The sequence below is a fragment of the Oryctolagus cuniculus genome, chromosome 8 (assembly GCF_051225735.1).
Source record: "Oryctolagus cuniculus isolate XC-2025 breed Fujian yellow rabbit chromosome 8, ASM5122573v1, whole genome shotgun sequence".
NCBI classification, from domain to species: domain Eukaryota; kingdom Metazoa; phylum Chordata; class Mammalia; order Lagomorpha; family Leporidae; genus Oryctolagus; species Oryctolagus cuniculus.
In genome coordinates this window covers 142,733,901-142,742,583 of record NC_142874.1, presented here as the reverse complement: position 1 = coordinate 142,742,583, position 8,683 = coordinate 142,733,901, and positions in this window count along the sequence as shown.

The following is an 8,683-nucleotide window of genomic DNA, read 5'->3' as shown; positions in this document are numbered from 1 at the left end:
TAGTTGTAGCCTTGTCAAATGGTGCCCAGCTCTGGCTCTGTCTGTCATCTCTCCCTCTCTCAGCGGAAATGAAAGGCAGCATCCAGGGGGCACTCAGTGCCATAAACCCACCAGGACACGTGGGTAAAAGCCAGAGGTGGTGTGGCCACTGGCGGCCAGGGTCTGGGGACGGCTGCCTCGAGTCCTCTGCCAGCACCTCCCTAAGGCAGGACACGGGCAGCTCCTCTGGCCTGCACTGCCGGGGCACTCATCCTGTCACGAGGGCCCCAGCCCCAGCCCCAGTAACCAGCCAGGGGATGGCATTCCAGCCACGAACTCTGGGGACACAGAGGACAGTGGGCTGCGGCCACGAGCCCCAGGGATGCCTTCCCAGCCAGGCCTGTGACAGGGCCTGGGGACCAAGCATCAGCCATGGGGCTTTATGGGATATTTCTGTGAGGCTGGGTTATAGTCAGAGGCTCTTTTCCCTGGCTGGCTGTGAGATGCAGGCAAACCAATTTGTTAACAACTGTTGGGAAGGGGAGGCTGGCTGGGGAAACCCTCACCCAGGCCCCACTGTTGGTGGTAGGACCCACCAGGAGCTCACAAGAAGGCTTCTTCCTCCAGGAAGCCCTCCTAGTTGTCCCCCCAGGAGGTGCTGTGTGCCCCACCTGGGTGTGCCTGGTTTGCTGTCTTGAGTCGTTTTCAGATGTGTGGAGATGGGTGTGTACCTGTGTTAGAGGCCCTGCCCTGTGGGCACTCCACGACTGTTTCCCAAGTCCAGCAAATTGGTGGGTTTGTTTATAGCAGTTTTGTTCATGGAAGAATCAAGAGGAAGGTGCAGAGAATTCCCATACGTCCCCTCACCCCACCCAGGTTCAGCATCCCTCACTGTCGGCTTCCCCGCACGTTTGTCACCATGGGTGACCATGGTGTGACCATGGTGTGACCATGGGTGACCCTCAAGTCACACAGGGAAGGCTGCCTGCCCTAAAAGTCCTCCATGTCCCTTTGTCTGTCCATCCCTCCCTAGCTCCCATCCCTGGCAACCACAAGTCTTCCCACTGTCTCCCATTTATTTTTGACTTTTCCAGAAAGTCGTAGAGCCGGAATCCCGTCTGCAGCCCTCTCAGATTGCCGCCTGTCACGTAGTAACGTGTGTCTCAGGTCCCCCCATGACTGCACAAGAGCTCGTTGGCTTGTTTCCTTTCTGTGTGGACTCACAGCTCCCTGTCGGGATGGGCCACAGCCTGACCACTGGTTCACCTGCTGAAGGGCACCTTGGTCTCTTCAGAGTTTTGGCCACGATGAGCAAAGCTGCCGTGAGCGTCCCGGGCAGGCTTTTGAGACAACTTCAGTTTTACTGCGTCTTGGGTGAATACCAAGGCGTGTGATTGCTGGACCTTGTGGTGAGAGGGTGCTGGCTGTTGCTCCATTCTGTGTTCCTGCCAGCAAGGTGGAAGGTCCTTGCTGCTCCACAGGCAGGCAGAGCTGTTGTTGCTCGGGTGAGGTGGGGAGGGGCACCCCCCCCCCCCCCACCAGGATGCTGCCTGCCCTGTGGACTGGGATGTGAGCAGCTCCCTACATGCTTATGCACCACCAGGCTGTCCTCGCCCTACACAGTGACTGCCCTGCTAGGGATGAGGCTTTCTCCTCAAGACCCTGGAAACCAGGGAGCAGGCAGAGCAGGTGAGTCAGACCTACGTCCACCTGTGTGATCACAGAAAGGCCTCCCTAACCCCTCTGAGCCCCAGCTTTCCATCTGTGCAATGAGGAGAACAGGAGGGCTCATGTAGAAAGTGGTTTCAGTAATGAAAGTGCCAGTGCACATGGAATGTCGCAGCCTGGCACATGGGCAGAGCCTGGTGCCTGTGACAGCTGTCATTCACTGTGCGTTTTGATGGAGAGTCCAAGTTCCTCTAGTCCAAAGAGACACAGAGCCAGGCAACACGGCTGCTGCCATTCTCAGAAGCCCAGCACCGAGGCTGTCTGCTTGCATTATTTTATTACAAATATTTTCTCTAGAATCTGTGCCTAGGAACTCTCGGGCAGTGGGTAGAAATAGTTAAAACTGAACCAACTAGGCCACAGTGGCAACCTGACAGGCCCGAGTAATATTCAGCTGGAAAAATACACACCTTGTACCCGGTGATTTAAATTTGGAGATTAAGAAATATGACCTAATATTGGGACTCGACCCAGGATTCGAGCCCACATAGCAGCAGCGGGGTCAGCTCCTTCATAGAAGGCTGATGCCTGGGTCATTGCAGTCACTTTCTCCTGGCATCGCGCCTCGAGCCATTAACACAGACAACTAATGAAACGCTGGAGCAGGCCCAGGGCAAAAACGTGTTCAGAGCACTTCCTCTCCACCTCAGGCACAAACAGCTATTCTGGGCTTGGGCAGTTTCCAAGTTGGGTTACATGACGATAAACAACAGGTTTTTTTTGTGAGTGAAATTTTAATGGGATACTTTGCAAAACACAGTTAAAAACAATAATGAGAGCAACTGTTGAGTGGAAAAGTTAGAGACGTGGTTGTAAAGATGTTTCTCTCGCACTTCTCATTTATTCCTGCGGTTTAGAAAGCCATGCCCAGCCCCGCCTGTGACTTGTCCTTTGTGTTCCCATAGATTTTGAGATTTTCTTTTATAGACTATCAATAATTATCTCAGTTTAAGGACAAAAATGGAAAGTGAAAAGTTCAAGAAACCCATTCACTGGTTTCAATTTGCTGAGAAATTCAGAATATTGTTTATGACCCAAATGTACAAAGTAAATCAACATAATGTGAAGAAGTAAATTAAGCCAGAATGACAAAATGGAAGGATGCTTCCCATGTAACCTCGTAAATTTCCGGCGTGATGCGTTTCGAGTCTCCGATTTCTAATAAAGTTCTCATGAGAACACAGTACTGCTCCATAAAACCCCTGGGCCCCCCCATGAGAACCAGCTGGTTTGTAAGGGCACTTGGGTTCAAGGTTGTGGTTTATTTATTAAAATTTTCTCAGTAAATAGATCACGGCCCATTGGATAGCACCCCACAATTGTGGGGGGCCACGAAGCACTTCTGCTGTCCCCAAGCATGAAGGAGAACAAGACAAAGTGTGTCAGGAACTCTGCGAACCCTCAAAAAAAATAACCAAATCCCTTTTTTTTCTTCTAAAGAAAGGTCTAAGCTCTTTTTGCTTGCCTTTGCCCCAAGGAGACCTCGTGAGAATTTCCCCTTTGCCTAAGGAAAGTCAGCATTTTCAAAAAAGGTTTATTTTTTTTTTATTTGAAAGAGTGACTGGGTGGGTGGGGAGAGAGACTTTCCACCCGCTGGTTCACTCGCTAAATGATCTTGATGGTGGAATCCGGGATACAGGAACTCTGTCCTGGTCTCCCAAGTGGGTGCAGGGGCCCAAGCCGTTGGTCACCGTCTGCTGCTTTCCCAGGCACATTAGCAGGGAGCTGTATTGCAAGTGGAGCAGCCAGGTCTCTAACTGGCACCCATATGGGGCACTGGCATTTCAAGTGGGGGCTCAACTCACTGTGCCACGTGCCAGCCCAAAGTCCGAGCACTCTTGCTGTGCTTCATGGAGTGTGTCCTTCCGGAGGTGCAAGGGAAGCCAGGTTTTGTTCTGGTCCCAGTCAGGGGTGAGGCCCTTCTGGAAAGTCCAGGACAGAAATCGGCTTCGAGTTGTGGAATTCCAGAGGTCTCGGAGCAAAGCTGTGTGCTTTTACGTAGTCATGAAGATACAAATTTGTGGTCCGCTCACCTCATCCCACGTGTCTGCCATCTGGAAAAGAAAGGCTCACTCACGCTGTGAGTTTTAATCTGGGCCAGATTCTAAACTTCAAGTTCTGTGTGTCTCACCTCACTCGACTCTGTGTACATGCCTGTGGTACTGTCTGTGGCTGTCACACGCTGCTGTGACACTGGCTGTCACCCCTGCTTTAGAGAGAGAGAGAAGCTTCCCATGGAAGGACAATTCACTTGCTGAGGTCACACCTGTCCTGACAGGCACAGAGGAGAAACTGAGTCTGGGTGGACGAAGCCTCCACTTGGGGGAGGTGCATGAGAACAGGGGCCTGCCTGGTCTCATGCCACGCGGGCGGGATCTGCTTCAAACCAGCCGGCCCGTGTGGTGCTCACATGTCGTGCTCCTGCTACGGGCCAGACACTGCCAGCGTGTTATGGAAGCCCACGGGAGGGCAGGTGTGGCCTCTTGTGTAGCTTCCTCCCACTTGCTGCAGACCTTGGTCTCTGCACCAGAGGAGTCTTTGACCCGAGGCTGAGGAAGTGTGATTTGAAATAGACTTTGAGAAGCAATTTTAGGCTCATAGCAAAGTTAACGGAAGGCACAGAGCTCACGGGTATACAGAGACCCCTGCCCTGACTCCCCGTTATCCAATGCCCGTGTCCCGATGGCTGAAGCTGCACTGACATGTCATTGTCACCTGGATCTGCGGTGCTCCCCTGGGTCCCTGTGGGTGTTTTATGTTCTGTGGGTTGGGACAAATGTGGGGGATGCTGTCTACATGCACCCCTCCCCCTCTAGCCCCTGCTTCTGTGTCATCTTCCCCAGGACCCACACGGAATGTGGACTTTGTGGCTGGCTGCTTTCACTTAGCAGCATGTGTGGATGCTCCTGCATGACCTGTCACAGCTTCATGGCTCATTTCTTTTTTCTTTTTTAAAGAATTATTTATTTTAATTTTATTTGAAAGGCAGAGAGACAGAAAGTGCCTGTGAGCTGGTCACTCCCCAAGTGCCCACAACAGCCAGGGCCAGGCCAGGCCTACCTAAACCAGGAGCCAGGAACTCCATCCAGGTCTCCCATGTGGGTGGCAGGGGCCCAAGGAAGCTGGACAGGAAGCAGGACAGCTGAGACTCAGACCAGGCACTCCGCCATGGGATATGGGCGTCCCAGGTGGCGGCTGAGCAGCTGGGCCAGGTGCTGCCCCACCTTTGCGTGGCCCAGCTCTTGTTAGTGCTGCACCATATCCGGTGGTCTGAGCCGCGTGCAGTTTCGGCTTCACAGAAGTGCAATGCACCATCTGGGTCGGTGGACTGGCAGCTGAGGGTGGGAGTTTGACTCCGCCTGCTCTGGGGTTCACAGCCACTGGCTTCCCGGGTGAGCCACTCGCTGGCGTTGCCTTAAGGCTGCTTTACAGCTTGTTGTTGAAGATGGAAAGCCTTGCTCTTTTTTCAGGGAAGTGGGTTACTGCCTCTGAACACCTAGTCACTGTCATAGACCCCTAAACACACGAACTTCAACCAGGGCAAGCGGGCAACTAGAAGGAAAACGCCAACAGCCTTCCACGTGCTAAGCTTTCCCGGCCCTGGCGCGGTGCGCACGGGAGCCAGCACGCATAGCTGAAAGCAGTGGTGGGCAAGACACAGGTGCAGCGGCCACGCGCTCTGCCTCCCGCGCGCTGGCGCGCGAGGTGAGCCAGCGCCCCCTTCCGGCCGCGCCGCGCCACGCCGCACCGGGATCTTGGCGCGCAGCCAGGCTCGCTCCGCAAGGCCAGCCTCTGGCCACCCCAGCCTGGGGACAGCGACAGCGAAGCAGGCCCAGCTTCTCACCCCGCCCATTTCCGTGGTCACCGCAGAACACCTTCATCAGGAGTGTCAACAAGCCCTGTGGCCGCGGCGCCCCAGCAGGTCAGCGTGGTGTCCATTGTCAGAGGAATGGCTTTTTTTGTAAATAGAATTACGGCTCCCCATCACCTTGAGTTAAAGAAGGAAAGACGGCAGCTGGCCCTGGCAAAACCAAGGCAACAGGAAGCTTTGAGCTGACAGTTCTTGAAAATAAATGATCAGAGGCCGGCGCCGTGGCTCAATAGGCTAATCCTCCGCCTGTGGCATCGGCACCCCAGGTTCTAGTCCTGGTCGGGGCGCCGGATTCTGTCCCAGTTGTCCCTCTTCCAGGCCAGCTCTCTGCTGTGGCCTGGGAGTGCAGTGAAGGATGGCCCAAGTGCTTGGGCCCTGCACCCCATGGGGGACCAGGATAAGTACCTGGCTCCTGGCTTCGGATCAGCGCAGTGCGCCGGCCGCAGTGCGCTGGCTGCGGCAGCCATTGGAGGGTGAACCAATGGCAAAGGAAAACCTTTCTCTCTGTCTCTCTTTCTCACTGTCTACTTTGCCTGTTTAGAAAAAAAATGACTAGAAATCCCGAATGTTTTAGAACCTTGCAAAATTAGGCTGGGGCCTTGGTCCCCCTAACCTCATTACTCCATGAGTCACGTTGCTTCTTGGAGCTGGAGAAAAGCGTTTGCTGACTTCCAGATTCTGCAGACATGTGAGAAGGCCAGGCTGGGTGTGAGAGCTACAGCCTCTCCGTCCACTCTGCAGGGGCTGCGACTTAGAATGAGTACAGGGTTGGCCACCGGAGCTGGGCCCGTTTTCCTCACTGTTCTAGCCACTCTAGGGCAGAGGGGGGCCTGACTTGCTGGTTGAGTTACCCTTGCCTGAGGAGCACTTTGTCATCAGAGCTCACGGCCATCCTGAGAGCCTGCAGGTCTTGGGGAGGGTCTGTGTCCCCTTCCTGAAGGCTTGGTGGCTAAGCTTCTGCTCCTCAGGCCGTACGAGGTCACCAGATGGGGTAGGGCGTCCTTCAAGGCATTTATGGTGTCGAGCAGTTACTGTAAAACTATCAGCCATGACAAGCTTGCACTTCCTCAGGATGCAGCTCGCCATCAAATTGGGGTGAGTCGGGTGAGACAGAAAGGGGGTGGAGGCATCCCCCTGATTCCCTGGTCTCAGTAAACACTGGGTCCTTGACCCTGCATGGTGACTCCCTGACCCTGCACCCTCTGGAGGTAGCTGGGAGACCCAGCTTGAGGAATTGAGAGATAGCAGGAGGCAGGATCTGCTGTCCACATCTGTGGCCTGCGTGGATACGCATAAAAGCTCTCGGGACGAGTGTTGGGTGCAGTGTTAAGACAGTGCTTAGGAAGCTTGCATTCCATATAGGAGTGCCCGGGTTCCAGTGCCGGCCCCTCTCCCGATTCCAGCTTCCTGCTCATGTACACTTGGGAAACAGCAGGTGACAGCTCAAATATTGAGTCTTTGTCACCCATGTGGGAGACCTGAATGAAGCTCCTGGCTCCTGGCTTCAGCCTGACCCAGCCCTGGCTGTTCTGGGCATTTGGGGAGTTAACCAGCAGATGGAATCTCTCTCTCTCTCCTCTCTGCCTTTAAAATAAGATGAAAATACACTTTATTTATTTATTTATTTTTGACAGGCAGAGTGGACAGTGAGAGAGACAGAGAGAAAGGTCTTCCTTTGCCATTGGTTCACCCTCCAAGGGCCGCCGCAGCCAGCGCGCTGTGGCTGGCGCACCACGCTGATCCGATGGCAGGAGCCAGGTGCTTCTCCTGGTCTCCCATGGGGTGCAGGGCCCAAGGACTTGGGCCATCCTCCACTGCACTCCCGGGCCACAGCAGAGAGCTGGACTGGAAGAGGATCAACCGGGACAGAATCCGGTGCCCCAACCGGGACTAGAACCCGGTGTGCCGGCGCCACAGGGTGGAGGATTAGCCTAGTGAGCTGTGGCGCCGGCAAAAATACACTTTAAAAAAGAATTCTGTAACTTAGACAAATGAACAATATCCCTATTTCAGAAGACTCAGCTATTGTCTGGTCAGTTAGTGAGAAAAGGGCTGAGACGAGAATCCACTCTCACTTCTCACTTCCCCCTGACCCTACTTTGCTTTCCCTCAAAGACAGGGTGAGCTCAAGGCTCAATTCTTCCGGGGTTGCTGGAAGTGTGTAAGAAACACAAAAGTCTCTCTTGGTTTTGTTATTGAATGCTGCAGCTGTTAAAGAGAACCAAAGACAAAGCATCGCTGTTAGTCTCAGGGTTCAAATGATACCACCATTTACTCTTGGTTGTTTTACTTCTTCCTTTTTTGGGAAAAGGATTTACTTTACTTATTTGAAAGGCAGAATTACAGACAGAGGAAGAGACAGAGAAAGATCTTCCATCTGCTGGTTTACTCCACAAATAGCCACACTGGTGGGTGCTGGGCCAGGCTGAGGTCTTCCACGTGGGTGGCAGGGGCCTAAGCACTTGGGCCGTCTTCGGCTGCTTTCCCAGGCACATAAGCAGTGAGCTGGATGGGAGGTGGAGCAGCCGGGACTCGAATCTTCACTTATAGGGGATGCTGGTGTCGCAGGTGGTGGCCTAACCTGCTGTCCTACAGTGTGAGCCCTGGTTGTTTCCTTCTTTGTGTTCTCCTAGTCTCAGCTGAGAGGACTGAAGAAAAATCCATATCATTTATTCTGTTCCCAGTCTCATCTTCCCTCAACCCCAGCCTTGCCAATTTGTTAACAAATCAGGCGAGTCCCCAGTGGGCTGGAAACCTGTCCATAGCTGACTGCAGCTGGAAAGAATTGCACTCCACCAAGAGTCAGACCCCATTTGTCATGGAAAGCCTGCTGGGCACCACTGTAATTATAGTTTTGCATGGTGACTGTGTCTCTGTGGTCACAGCAAAGGGTTTTTCCATGGTTTTTTCCATGGGAGTTTTCTTCCTCGAGAGGTGTTAACTCAGATCTGGATCTCAGCTTCGACTTCGGAGCAGGGTTGTGCCTGCCACTGCTGCAGCTTGCAGTTCACCGTGGTCCTGACTTTGGTGTGGTGGCCAGTGAGGGGGATGCTGGTCACATTCATTTTTGCAAGGCTATGGAGGGTTGGAGGGTGGGGGCTTGGG